Below are 14942 nucleotides of genomic sequence, written 5' to 3'. Positions count from 1 at the left end.
TTAATTATTTTTGAAGATGATTAATAGATAAATTACTCACGTCCATAAATTTATTTTAGAATTTTTGGGGTTCCAGATCTTGCTCTAGATTCAGATTACTACAGACTGTTCTGTTTTTGACAGATTCTGTTTTCGTGTGTTATTTGCTTATTTTAATGAATCTATGGCTAGTAAAATAGTTTATAAACTATAGAGAAGTTGGAATACAGTAGGTTTAACACCAATATAAATAAATAATGAGTTCATTACAGTAGCTTGAAGTGGTCTTTTTTTTCTTTCGCTAACGGAGCTCACGAGATTTTCTACTTTAAGTTTTGTGTTGTGAAGTTTTCAAGTTTTGGATAAAGATTTGATGGATTATGGAACAATGAGTGGCAAGAGCCTAAGCTTGGGGATGCCCATGGCACCCCCAAGATAATCTAAGGACGCCTAAAAGCCAAAGCTTGGGGATGCCCCGGAAGGCATCCCCTCTTTCATCTACTTCTATCGGTAACTTTACATGGAGCGATATTTTTATTCACCACATGATATGTGTTTTGCTTGGAGCGTCTTGTATGATTTAAGTCTTTGATTTTTAGTTTACCACAATCATCTTTTCTGTACACACCTTTTGAGAGAGACACACATGATTCGGAAATTATTTGAATACTCTATGTGCATCACTTATATCTTTTGAGTTATATAGTTTTGCTCTAGTACTTCACTTATATCTTTTAGAGCACGGTGGTGGATTTGTTTTATAGAAACTATTGATCTCTCATGCTTCCCTTAGATTATTTTGAGAGTCTTAAATAGCATGGTAATTTGCTTAAATAATCCTAATATGCTTGGTATTCCAAATTAGTAAAATTCTCTTATGAGTGTGTTGAATAATATGAGAAGTTTGATACTTGATAATTGTTTTGAGATACGGAGATGGTGATATTAGAGTCATGCTAGTTGAGTAGTTGTGAATTTGAGAAATACTTGTGTTAAAGTTTGTGATTCCCGTAGCATGCACATATGGTGAACCGTTATGTGATGAAGTCGGAGCATGATTTATTTATTGATTGTCTTCCTTATGAGTGGCGGTCGGGGACGAGCGATGGTCTTTTCCTACCAATCTATCCCCCTAGGAGCATGCGCGTAATACTTTGCTTTGATAACTTGTAGATTTTTGCAATAAGTATATGAGTTCTTTATGACTAATATTGAGTCCATGGATCATACGCACTCTCACCCTTCCACCATTGCTAGCCTCTCTAATACCGCACACCTTTCGCCGGTATCATACACCCACCATATATCTTCATCAAAGCAGCCACCATACCTACCTATCATGGCATTTCCATAGCCATTCCAAGATATATTGCCATGCAACTTTCCACCGTTCCATTTACTATGACACACTCCATCATTGTCATATTGCTTTGCATGATCATGTAGTTGACATTCTATTTGTGGCAAAGCCACCATTCATAATTTTTTCATACATGTCACTCTTGATTCATTGCATGTCCCGGTACACCGCCGGAGGCATTCATATAGAGTCATATCTTGTTCTAAGTATCGAGTTGTAATTCTTGAGTTGTAAGAAAATAAAAGTGTGATGATCATCATTATTAGAGCATTGTCCCAAGTGAGGAAAGGATGATGGAGACTATGATTCCCCCACAAGTCGGGATGAGACTCCAGACGAAAGATAAAATGAAATAAAAAGAGGCCAAAGAAGCCCAAATAAAAAAATAAGAGAAAAGAGGCCATAAAAAAACAGAGAAAAAGCCCAAATAAAAAAATAAAAAATGAGAGAAACAGAGAGAAGGGACAATGCTACTATCCTTTTACCACACTTGTGCTTCAAAGTAGCACCATGATCTTCATGATAGAGAGTCTCATATGATATCACTTTCATATACTAGTGGGAATTTTTCATTATAGAACTTGGCTTGCATATTCCAATGATGGGCTTCCTCAAAATGCCCTAGGTCTTCGTGAGCAAGCAAGTTGGATGCACACCCACTTAGTTTCTTTTGTTGAGCTTTCATATACTTATAGCTCTAGTGCATCCGTTGCATGGCAATCCCTACTCACTCACATTGATATCTATTGATGGGCATCTCCATAGCCCATTGATACGCCTAGTTCATGTGAGACTATCTTCCCTTTTGTCTCCTCCACAACCAGCATTCTATTCCACCTAAAGTGTTATGTCCATGGTCACGCTCATGTATTGCGTGAAGATTGAAAAAGTTTGAGAATGTCAAAAGTATGAAACAATTGCTTGGCTTGTCATCAGGGTTGTTCATGATTTAAATACTTTGTGTGGTGAAGATAGAGCATAGCTAGACTATATGATTTTGTAGGGATAACATTCTTTGGCCATGTTATTTTGAAGAGACATAATTCCTTAGTTAGTATTCTTGAAGTATTATTATTTCTATGTCAATATTAAACTTTTGTCTTGAATCTTTCGGATCTGAATATTCATACCACAATTAAGAAGAATTGCATTGAAAATATGCCAAGTAGCATTCCACATCAAAAATTCGGGTTTTTATCATTTACCTACTCGAGGATGAGTAGGAATTAAGCTTGGGGATGCTTGATACGTCTCCAATGTATCTATAATTTTTGATTGCTCCATGCTATATTATCTTCTGTTTTAGACATTATTGGGCTTTATTATCCACTTTTATATTATTTTGGGGACTAACCTATTAACCAGAGGCCCAGCCCAGAATTGCTATTTATTGCCTATTTTAGGGTTTCGAAGAAAAGGAATATCAAACGGAGTCCAAATGGAATGAAACCTTCGGGAACATGATTTTTGGAACAAACAAGATCCAGGAGACTTGGACCCTATGTCAAGCAACCAACAGGGAGGCCACGGGGTAGGGGGCGTGCCTACCCCCCCCCAGGCACGCCCTCCACCGTCGTGGGCCCCCTGTTGCTCCACCGACGTACTTCTTCCTCCTATATATACCTACGTACCCCCAAACGATCAGATACTGAGCCAAAACCCTAATTCCACTGCCGCAACTTTCTGTATCCATGAGATCCCATCTTGGGGCCTGTTCTAGAGCTCCGTCGGAGGGGGCATCGATCACGGAGGGCTTCTACATCAACACCATAGCCTCTCCGATGAAGTGTGAGTAGTTTACTTCAGACCTTCGGGTCCATAGTTATTAGCTAGATGGCTTCTTCTCTCTTTTTGGATCTCAATACAAAGTTCTCCCCCTCCCTTGTGGAGATCTATTCGATGTAATCTTCTTTTGCGGTGTGTTTGTTGAGACCGATGAATTGTGGGTTTATGATCAAGTTTATCTATGAAGAATATTTGAATCTTCTCTGAATTCTTTTATGTATGATTGGTTATCTTTGCAAGTCTCTTCAAATTATCAGTTTGGTTCGGCTTACTAGATTGATCTTTCTTGCAATGGAGAAGTGCTTCGCTTTGGGTTCAATCTTGCGGTGTCCTTTACCAGTGATAGTAGGGGCAGCAAGGCACGTATTGTATTGTTGCCATCGAGGATAACAAGATGGGGTTTTCATCATATTGCATGAGTTTATCCCTCTACATCATGTCATCTTGCTTAAAGCGTTACTCTGTTCTCTTGAACTTAATACTCTAGACGCATGCAGGAGTCGGTCTACTTGTCTCGGACGTGATGCCTATATACATGATCATACCTAGATATTCTCATAACTATGCTCAATTCTGTCAATTGCTCAACAGTAATTTGTTCACCCACCGTAAAATACTTATGCTCTTGAGAGAAGCCACTAGTGAAACCTATGGCCCCCGGGTCTATCTTCATCATATTAATCTTCCATTACTTAGTTATTTTCATTGCCTTTTATTTTACTTTGCATCTTTATCATAAAAATACCAAAAATATTATCTTATCATATCTATCAGATCTCACTCTCGTAAGTGACCGTGTAGGGATTGACAACCCCTTATCACGTTGGCTGCGGGGATTTATTTGTTTTGTGTAGGTGCGAGGGACTTGCGCGTAGCCTCCTACTGGATTGATACCTTGGTTCTCAAAAACTAAGGGAAATACTTACGCTACTTTGCTACACCACCCTTTCCTCTTCAAGGGAAAACCAACGCAAGTGCTCAAGAGGTAGCAGCTGCCAGGCCATTGAGTTAAACCATTTTACAAAGCCTTATAGATTGGACCTCATATCAACCAATCGTCATTTTAACTATGACAAGTTCAGGGCCTTTATAAGATTGTCTTGTCAAACGTTCGACGGGTCTAACAGGATTACCTGGGCGAAGTGGCTTACTTAAAAAGGCAGGATAACCTGGGGTTTTTGGTGAATACACTTGGCTTCCAAGCCTAGCTTTTATAGCCTATTACAAGGTTATATACTCTTTGTTCTTGTAGAAGCAAAGAGCCCCTTAGTAATATTTTGAGCTGTGCTCAATGGGTGCCTATGTTTGAGTTGTGCTTTGCAACCGACTCTCTTTGGCTCCTTTTGACCTTGGGTGGCAAGCCCCCAAGTTTTTTTATGTGTGGCTTATGAGCCGGATCAATGGGTAATTAGAACTCCGCTTTATAAACAGAAGCCCATATGTAACCAAAAAACCTCTTAAGGAATAACAGCAAAGGCCCCGCTTTAGCAGGGATACCGGTTTATTATATTAATCATCATAATATATACATTGTAAATAATATGTACATAAGAGGAGCCTATGGCTCAGGTGTAGTAAGGCCGAAGATGAGCTATATTCCACGGCCGATGGGTCTCCTCCTTTGATTTACATGAGTCTTTGTGCTCTTGAACATCGATAAGGTAGTATGACCCGTTGTGCAGATTCTTGCTGACCACAAAAGGTCCTTCCCAAGGCGGGGATAACTTGTGCATATCAGTCTGATCCTAGATGAGCCGGAGCACCAGATCCCCTTCTTGAAACGTTCTGGTTTTAACCCGACAACTGTGATAACGACGCAGATCTTGCTGGTAAATCGCCGAACGCGCCGCTGCAATATCACGCTCCTCATCTAATAGGTCAAGTGCTTCCTGACGTGCCTTCTCATTGTCAGCTTCAACATAAGCCGCCACACAGGGTGAGTCATGACGGATTTCACTGGGGAGAACCGCCTCTGCTCCGTAAACCATGAAGAAAGGTGTATAACCCGTAGATCTGTTGGGCGTGGTATTGATGCTCCATAACACAGAAGGTAACTCCTCCACCCAACAACCCGGCGTCCGTTGTAAAGGAACCATAAGCCAGGGCCTGATGCCTCGTAGGATTCCTTGATTGGCTCTCTCCGCTTGACCATTAGATTGGGGGTGAGCCACTGATGACACGTCAAGCCGGATGTGCTCACGTTGACAAAATTCTTCCATAGCACCGTTGGACAGATTAGTACCATTATCAGTTATGATGCTGTGTGGAAAACCAAACCGGAAAATCACCTTCTTGATGAATTGAACTGTCGTGGCTGCATCACACTTACTGACTGGCTCTGCCTCCACCCACTTAGTGAACTTATCAACCGCCACCAGAAGGTGGGTCTTCTTATCCTTGGACCTCTTAAAGGGCCCAACCATATCGATCCCCCAAGTTGCAAACTTCCAAGTGATTGGAATCAACCTCAATTCTTGAGCCGGAACATGAGCGCGGCGTGAAAACTTCTGACAACCATCACACCTTTTTACCAAGTCCTCAGCATCAGCATGAGCCGTCAGCCAATAGAAGCCATGACAAAAAGCCTTAGCTACCAAGGATTTTGAACCGGCGTGGTGACCACAATCTCCTTCGTGGATCTCACGCAAAATCTCACAGCCTTCTTCAAGAGATACACAATGCTAAAATGCCCCTGTTACACGGCAATGATGCAATTCCCCATTTACAATGGCCATTGACTTGGATCGCTGGATTATCTACCTGGCCAAAGTTTCATCCTCCGGTAATTCGCCCTGGTTCATATACGCCAAATATGGGACCGTCCAATTCGGGATAACATGAAGAGCTGCCACTAACTAAGCCTCCGGGTCAGGAACAGCCAAATCCTCCTCTGTAGGTAGCTTGACCGACGGGTTATGCAAAACATCTAGAAAAACATTGGGTGGAACCGGTTTACGTTGGGAACCCAAACGGCTTAAAGCATCCGCCGCTATGTTTTTTCGTTGGTCCACATGGTCAACCTGATAACCCTTGAAGTGACCAACAACAATATTTACTTCTCGATGATATGCTGCCATGAGTGGGTCCTTGGAATACCAAGTACCCGACACTTGCTGAGCCACCAGGTCTGAGTCACCAAAGCACTTAACCCGGCTTAGATTCATCTCCTTAGCCATTTGAAGACCATGGAGTAAGGCCTCATATTCAGCTGCATTGTTAGTGCAAGGGAACATTAAACGGAGAACATAACAAAACTTATCACCTCATGGGGAAGTTAACACGACTCCAGCCCCCGAGCCCTCCAATTGCCTGGACCCATCAAAATTAATAGTCCAATAAGTGTTATCTGGCTTTTCTTCTGGCACCTGTAATTCTATCCAACCATTGATGAAATCCACAAGCGCTTGGGACTTGATTGCTGTGCGAGGCATATACTTTAACCCGTGAGGTCCAAGCTCGATGGCCCATTTGGCAACCCGACCAATTGCTTCCCTGTTCTGGATTATATCTCCCAAAGGGGCAGAACTAACCACAGTGATGGGATGACCTTGAAAATACTACTTAAGCTTCCGGCTTGCCATGAAAACTCCATACACCAGTTTCTGCCAATGTGGGTACCTCTGTTTGGACTCAATAAGCACCTCACTGATATAATAAACCGGCCGTTGAACTGGATACTCCTTTCCCAGCTTCCTTGTGCTCCACCACAATGGCCACACCAACAACCCGGGCATTACCAGCCACATATAACAACAACGGCTCTTTATCGACTGGAGCAGCAAGGATAGGTAAGTCCTCAAACGCCGCATTAGCAACATCACTCCAGACAAAATTATCTATCTTTTTCATCATCTGATATAGAGGGATAGCCTTCTCTCCTAATTGGCTGATAAACCGGCTCAATGCTGCAATACGACCCGCCAGACGTTGAACATCGTTAATACACGCCGGTTTAGCCAGAGACGTTATAGCTTTGATATTTTCCAGATTAGCATCAATGCCCCTATTAGACACCAGAAAACCCAAGAGCTTGCCTGTCGGAACACCAAAAACACACTTGGCCGGATTAAGCATCATCTTATAAATCCGGACATTATCAAAAGTTTCCTTCAAGTCAGCTATCAACATCTGCTCCATTCTGGACTTCACCACAATATCATCCACATAAGCATGAACATTACTCCCAATCTGATTATGAAGACAATTCTGCATGCAGCTCTGGTAAGTCGCCTGGGCGCTCTTGAGCCAAAAAGGCATAGATACATAGCAGAAGGCTCCAAAGGGAGTTACAAAAGCTGTCTTCTCCTGGTCCTTAACTGCCATTTTGATCTGATGATAACCAGAATAAGCATCCAGAAAGCTCAGACGCTCATAACCCGCCGTAGCATCAATGATTTGATCAATACGAGGGAGAGCAAAGGGATCAGCTGGACAAGCCTTGTTCAAATCTGTGTAGTCCACACACATCCGCCAAGTGCCGTTCTTCTTAAGCACTAGCACTGGGTTAGCTAACCACTCAGGGTGAAAAACCTCCACGATAAACCCTGCTGCCAAAAGCCGGGCTACCTCCTCACCAATAGCCTTATGCCTTTCTTCATTGAAGCGGCAGAGAAAATGCCTGACCGGTTTAAACTTAGGATCAATATTAAGAGTGTGCTCAGCGAGTTCCCTCGGTAGACCTGGCATGTCACAAGGTTTCCATGCAAAGATGTCCCGGTTCTCACGGATGAACTTGATGAGCGCACTTTCCTATTTTGGATCCAGATTAGCACTGATGCTAAACTGCTTGGATGAATCGCCAAGAACAAAATCAACTAACTTGGTTTCCTCAGCCGATTTAAACTTCAATGCCGGATCATGCTCTGTAGTTGGTTTTTTCAAAGAAGTCATATCTGTCGGATAAAAATTTTCCTTATAAAATTTCAACTCCTCTGTTGCACAAACCAACTCAGCATAGGCCGCATCACCCTCTTCACATTCCAAAGCGATCTTACGGCTCCCATGTACCATGATGGTCCCCTTATGACCCGACATCTTGAGCTATAGATACACATAATAGGGCCTTGCCATGAACTTAGCATAAGCCGGCCGTCCAAACAGGGCATGATAAGGGCTCTTGATTTTCACTACTTCAAAAGTCAATGTCTCTGATCTTGAGTCATGATCATCTCCAAAAGAAACCTCTAGAGCTATCTTACCAACTGGGTACGCCGATTTACCAGGCACCACACCATGGAAAACAGTGTTCGACAGTTTAAGTTTTTTATCTGTCAACCCCATGCGATGGAAGATTTCATAATAAAGGATATTGATACTGCTCCCTCCATCCATGAGCACCTTGGTGAACTTATAACCCCTAACCTGAGGTGCCACCACCAATGCCAGATGACCCGGGTTATCAACCCGGGGTGGATGATCCTCTCAACTCCACAAAATGGGTTGTTCAGACTAGCACAGATAACGGGGCACTACCAGTTCAACAGAGTTTACTGCCCTTTTATGAAGCTTTTGATCGCGCTTGCATAAGCTAGTGGTGAAGACATGATACTGCCCACTATTCAACTGCTTCAGATTGCTCTGGTAACCCGATTGTTGTTGCTGCTGACTCCCCTGATGATTATAACCACCCTGGTTGCCCTGACTGCCTTGATTGCCATGTCCTCTTTGGTTGCCTTGAAATCCCGAACTAGAACTGCCTCCACCATAACCCGACCCATGAGAACCGCATCCTGGACCGCTAGGTGGCCCATGATCGTATTGGAAAAGATCCGAGGTTTTGAACTCCCGCATAATAAAGCAATCCTTCCAAAGGTGCATGGCTGGTCTCTCTCGCGTCCCGTGCCTTGGACAAGGCTGGTTTAACAGGCGCTCAAGATTGACACCTAATCCTCCACTCCACGGGGGCGGTTTACCCGTACGATGCTGATTATTATTCTGCGTGTTGGTGTTAGCCACAAAATCCAAACTATTATTTGCTTTGCGCTTATCGTTGTTTCCATGACCCGCCGGGTTATGCTGATGCCCCTTGTTACTGCCACTCTTCTTTCCCTTCCCCGGCTTTTCATCATCAGACTCGGGGTCCATGGTACTATCAGAGTCGACATACTTAACCAGAGCTGCCATAAGCGTTCCCATGTCATTGCAGTGACGCTTGAGCCGTCCCAATTTTAGCTTCAAAGGAGTGAACCGGATATTTCCCTCCAACGTTAAGACTGCTATATCAGCATTAATGTGGTCCGATGAATGCAAGATTTCCAAAACTCGGTGCACCCAATGGGTTGTCGATTCACCTTCTTCTTGGACACAGGCGGCTAGGTCCACAATTGACATGGGCTGCTTGCATGTGTCCTTGAAATTCTGGATAAACCAGGCCTTTAACGCAGCCCATGACCCAATGGAGTTAGCTGGCAAACTTTTCAGCCAAGTGCGAGCTGTTCCTTCCAACATCATGGTGAATTATTTAGCACAGGCCACATCATCCACATCCAGCATCTCCGTTGCCATCTCATAGCTGTGTGGTGGACCCTCACAGCGGCCCACGCGTAATGGCCAGAAGCGTTCCTGAGATGCGGCCCTATTGATCCCTGGGATGTCGATGCAGGCGTTCAGCTCAGCACCCTCGCCTGGGTGGTGAGCCACACTCTGTGCGGCTGTCGCCACACATGGCTCTTGCGTCTTGTAGCTCTTGGGTGGTCTTGGTGATGAACTCCTGGGTGGTGGGCATAACTTGCCCCATGCTCTCCTGAGGAACACGTGCCGCGAAGCATGCTTCCAAGTGGTGCCCAAGTGCCTCCCTCGTGAGATTGGCAAGGTCTGAGGCCCTCCAGAAGAGAGCCCCCAAGCCTTACCTGAGGAGGGCGCTGGGCGCGCTTTCCTATGCGGTGGAGGGAGGCGCCCCTGGAGCGGGAGCCGATCCTGACGAGGCTCCTGATGCGACGCCATCTTCCTGGGGTCCTGCACGGCGCGGTAGCTTCTTCTTGGGGATGGTCTCCGGAGGGCCTTCACTTCTACTGTCAGGGTTGTCGATTGCCGCGGCTTGGAAGGCGCGCTCAAGGGAGCACTGTTGGGGAACGTAGCAGAAATTCAAAATTTTCCTACGTGTCACCAAGATCTATCTATGGAGAAACCAGCAACGAGGGGAAGGAGAGTGCATCTACATACCCTTGTAGATCGCTATGCGGAAGCGTTCAAGAGAACGGGTTGAAGGAGTCGTACTCGTCGTGATCCAAATCACCGGAGATCCTAGTGCCAAACGGACGGCACCTCCGCGTTCAACACACGTACAGCCCGGTGACGTCTCCCATGTCTTGATCCAGCAAGGAGAGAGGGAGAGGTTGAGGAAGACTCCATCCAGCAGCAGCACAACGGCATGGTGGTGGTGGAGGAGCGTGGCTATCCTGCAGGGCTTCGCCAAGCACCGCGTGAGAGGAGGAGGGAGAGGGGTAGGGCTGCGCCAGGGAGAGATCAAATCGTGTGTCTTGGGCAGCCCAAAACCCCACTATTTATAGGAGAAGGGGAGGAGGGTGCGCCCCCTCTAGGGTTCCCACCCCTAGGGGGCGGCAGCCCTAGATGGGATGGAGGGGGGCGGCCAAGAAGGGGAGAAGGGGGCGCGCCCTAGGGTGGGCCTTAGGCCCATCTGCGCCTAGGGTTTCCCCCTTGTCCTCCTAGCTGCGCCTTGGGCCTTGTGGGAGGCGCACCAGCCCACTCAGGGGCTGGTCCCTTCCCACTCTTGGCCCATGCAAGCCTCCGGGGCTGGTGGCCCCACTTGGTGGACCCCCGGGACCCTCCCGGTGGTCCCAGTACGTACCTGATAAAACCCGAAACTTTTCCGGTAACCAAAACAGGACTTCCCATATATAAATTTTTACCTCCGGACCATTCCGGAACTCCTCGTGACGTCCGGGATCTCATCCGGGACTCCGAACAACATTCGCTAACCACATACAAACTTCCTTTATAACCCTAGCATCATCGAACCTTAAGTGTGTAGACCCTACGGGTTCGGGAACCATGCAGACATGACCGAGACGTTCTCCGGTCAATAACCAACAGCGGGATCTGGATACCCATGTTGGTTCCCACATGTTCCACGATGATCTCATCGGATGAACCACGATGTCGAGGATTCGATCAATCCCGTATACAATTCCCTTTGTCTAGCGGTATTGTACTTGCCCGAGATTCGATCGTCGGTATCCTGATACCTTGTTCAATCTCGTTACCGGCAAGTCTCTTTTACTCGTTCCGTAACACATCCTCCCGTGATCAACCCCTTGGTCACATTGTGCACATTATGATGATGTCCTACCGAGTGGGCCCAGAGATACCTCTCCGTTTACACGGAGTGACAAATCCCAGTCTCGATTCGTGCCAACCCAACAGACACTTTCGGAGATACCTGTAGTGTACCTTTATAACCACCCAGTAACATTGTGATGTTATGCACATCCAAAGTATTCCTACAGTATCCGGGAGTTGCACAATCTCATGGTCTAAGGAAATGATACTTGACATTAGAAAAAGCTTTAGCATACGAACTAGACGATCTTTGTGCTAGGCTTAGGATTTGGTCTTGTCCATCACATCATTCTCCCAATGATGTGATCCCGTTATCAACGACATCCAATGTCCATGGTCAGGAAACCGTAACCATCTATTGATCAACGAGCTAGTCAACTAGAGGCTTACTGGGGACATGGTGTTGTCTATGTATCCACACATGTATCTGAGTTTCCTAACAATACAATTCTAGCATGGATAATAAACGATTATCATGACCAAGGAAATATAATAATAACTAATTTATTATTGCCTCTAGGGCATATTTCCAATAGTCTCCCACTTGCACTAGAGTCAATAATCTAGTTCACACCGTCATGTGATTAACACTCACAAGTCACATCGCCATGTGACCAACATCCAAAGAGTTTACTAGTGTCACTAAACTAGTTCACATCATCATGTGATTAAGACTCAATGAGTTCTGGGTTTGATCATGTTTTGCTTGTGAGAGAGGTTTTAGTCAACGGGTCTGCAACATTCAGATCCGTATGTACTTCGCAAATCTCTAGGTCATATTATAAATGCTGCTTCCACGCTCCACTTGGAGCTATTCCAAATGGTTGCTCCACTATACGTATCCGGTTTGCAACTCAGAGTCATTCGGATAGGTGTTAAAGCTTGCATCGATGTAACCCTTTACGCCGAACTCTTTATCACTTCCATAACCGAGAAACATGTCCTTATTACTCCAAGGACAATTTTTGACCGCTATCTAGTGATCCACTCCTGGATCACCTTTGTACCCTCTTGCCAGACATGTGGCAAGGCACACATCAGGTGCGATACTCAGCATGGCATACCGTATAGAGCCTATGACGAAAGCATAGGGGACGACATTCGTCCTTTCTCTTTCTTCTGCCGTGGTCGAGCTTTAAGTCTTAACTTCATACCTTACAACTCAGGCAAGAACTCCTTCTTTGACTGATCCATCTTGAACACCTTCAAGATCATGTCAAGGTATGTGCTCATTTGAAAGTACCATTAAGCGTTTTGATCTATCCTTATAGATCTTGATGCTCAACATTCAAGTAGCTTAATCCAGGCTTTCCATTGAAAAACACTTTTCAAATAACTCTGCATGCTTTCTAGAAATTCTACATCATTTCCGATCAACAACATGTTAACAACACATACTCATCGGAAATTCTATAGTGCTCCCACTCACTTCTTTGGAAATACAAGTTTCTCATAAAGTTTGTATAAACCCAAAATCTTTGATCATCTCATCAAAGCGTACATTACAACTCCGAGATGCTTACTCCAGTCCTTAGAAGGATTGCTGGAGCTTTGCATACTTATTAGCATCTTTCAGGATTAACAAAACCTTCCGGTTGTATCACAGACAACCTTTCCTCAAGAAAAATCATCGAGGAAACAATGTTTTGACATCCTATCTGCAAGATTTCATAAATAATGCAGTAATCGCTAATATAATTCCAATAGACTCTTAGCATCGCTACGAGTGAGAAAGTCTCATCGTAGTCAACTCCTTGAACTTGTCGGAAAACATCTTAACGACAAGTCGAGCTTTCTTAATGGTGATACTTACCATCATTGTCCGTCTTCCTTTTAAAATCCATATGTACCTAACAGCCTTACGACCATCAAGTAGTTCTTCCAAAGTCTACACTTTGTTTTCATATATGGATCCTCTCTCGGATTATATGGCCTCGAGCCATTTATCAGAATCCGGGCCCACCATCGCTTCTCCATAGCTCGTAGGTTCATTGTTGTCTAGCAACATGACTTCCAAGACAGGATTACGTACCACTCTGAAGTAGTACGCATCCTTGTCATCCTACGAGGTTTGGGAGTGACTTGATCCGAAGTCTCATGATCAATATCATAAGCTTCCACTTCAATTGGTGTAGGTGCCACAGGTACAACTCTTTGTGCCCTGCTATACACTAGTTGAAGTGACGGTTCAATAACCTCATAAAGTCTCCACCATCCTCCCACTCGATTCCTTCGAGAGAAACTTTTCCTCGAGAAAGGACCCGATTCTAGAAACAATCCCTTATTGCTTTCAGATCTGAGACAGGAGGTATACCCAACTGTTTTGGGTGTCCTATGAAGATGCATTTATCCGCTTTGGGTTTGAGCTTATCAGCTTGAAACCTTTTTCACATAAGCGTTGCAGCCCCAAACTTTTAAGAAATGACAGCTTAGGTTTCTCTAAACCATAGTTCATACGGTGTCATCTCATCGGAATTACGTGGTGCCCTTTTTAAAGTGAATGTGGTTGTCTCTAATGCCTAACCCATAAGCTATCGTGGTAATTCGATAAGAGACATCATGGTATGCATCATATCCAATAGGATGCAGTTATGATGTTCGGACACACCATCACACTATGGTGTTCCAGGATGTATTAGTTGTGAAACAATTTCCAAAATTTCTTAATTCTGTGCCAAAATCGTAATTCAGATATTCATCTCTATGATAATATCATAGATCTTTTATCCTCTTGTCATGACGATCTTTCAACTTCACCCTGAAATTACTTGAACCTTTCAATAATTCAGACTCATGATTCATAAAGTAAATATACTCAACATCTACTCAAATCATCTGTGAAGTAAGAACATAACGATATCCACTACATGCCTCAGCACTCATTGGACTGCACACATCAAAATGTATTACTTCCAACAAGTTGCTTTCTAGTTCCATTTTACTGAAAACGAGGCTTCCAGTCATCTTGCCCATGTGGTATGATTTGCATGTCTCAAGTGATTCAAAAATCAAGTGAGTCCAAACGGTCCATTTGCATGGAGTTTCTTCATGCATATACACCAATAGACATGGTTTGCATATCTCAAACTTTTCAAAAATGAGTGAGCCCAAAGATCCATCAACATGGAGCTTCTTCATGCGTTTTATACCGATATGACTTACGTGGCAGTGCCACAAGTAGGTGGTACTATCATTACTATCTTATATCTTTTGGCATGAACATGTGTATCACTACGATCGAGATTCAATAAACCATTCATTTTAGGTGCAAGACCATTGAAGGTATTATTCAAATAAACAGAGTAACCATTATTCTCCTTAAATGAATAACCGTATTGCGATAGACATAATCCAATCATGTCTATGCTCAACGCAAACACCAATCTTGATGGTAGAGGGAGCATACGATATTTGATCAACCTTGGAAATACTTCCAACACATATCGTCATCTCACCTTTTAGCTAGTCTCCGTTTATTCCGTAGGTTTTGTTTCGAGTTACTAACACTTAGTAACCAAAC

This window comes from Triticum urartu, chromosome 5 (genome assembly GCF_003073215.2).
Source record: "Triticum urartu cultivar G1812 chromosome 5, Tu2.1, whole genome shotgun sequence".
Lineage (NCBI taxonomy): Eukaryota > Viridiplantae > Streptophyta > Magnoliopsida > Poales > Poaceae > Triticum > Triticum urartu.
Note: the sequence above shows the minus strand (reverse complement) of the source record.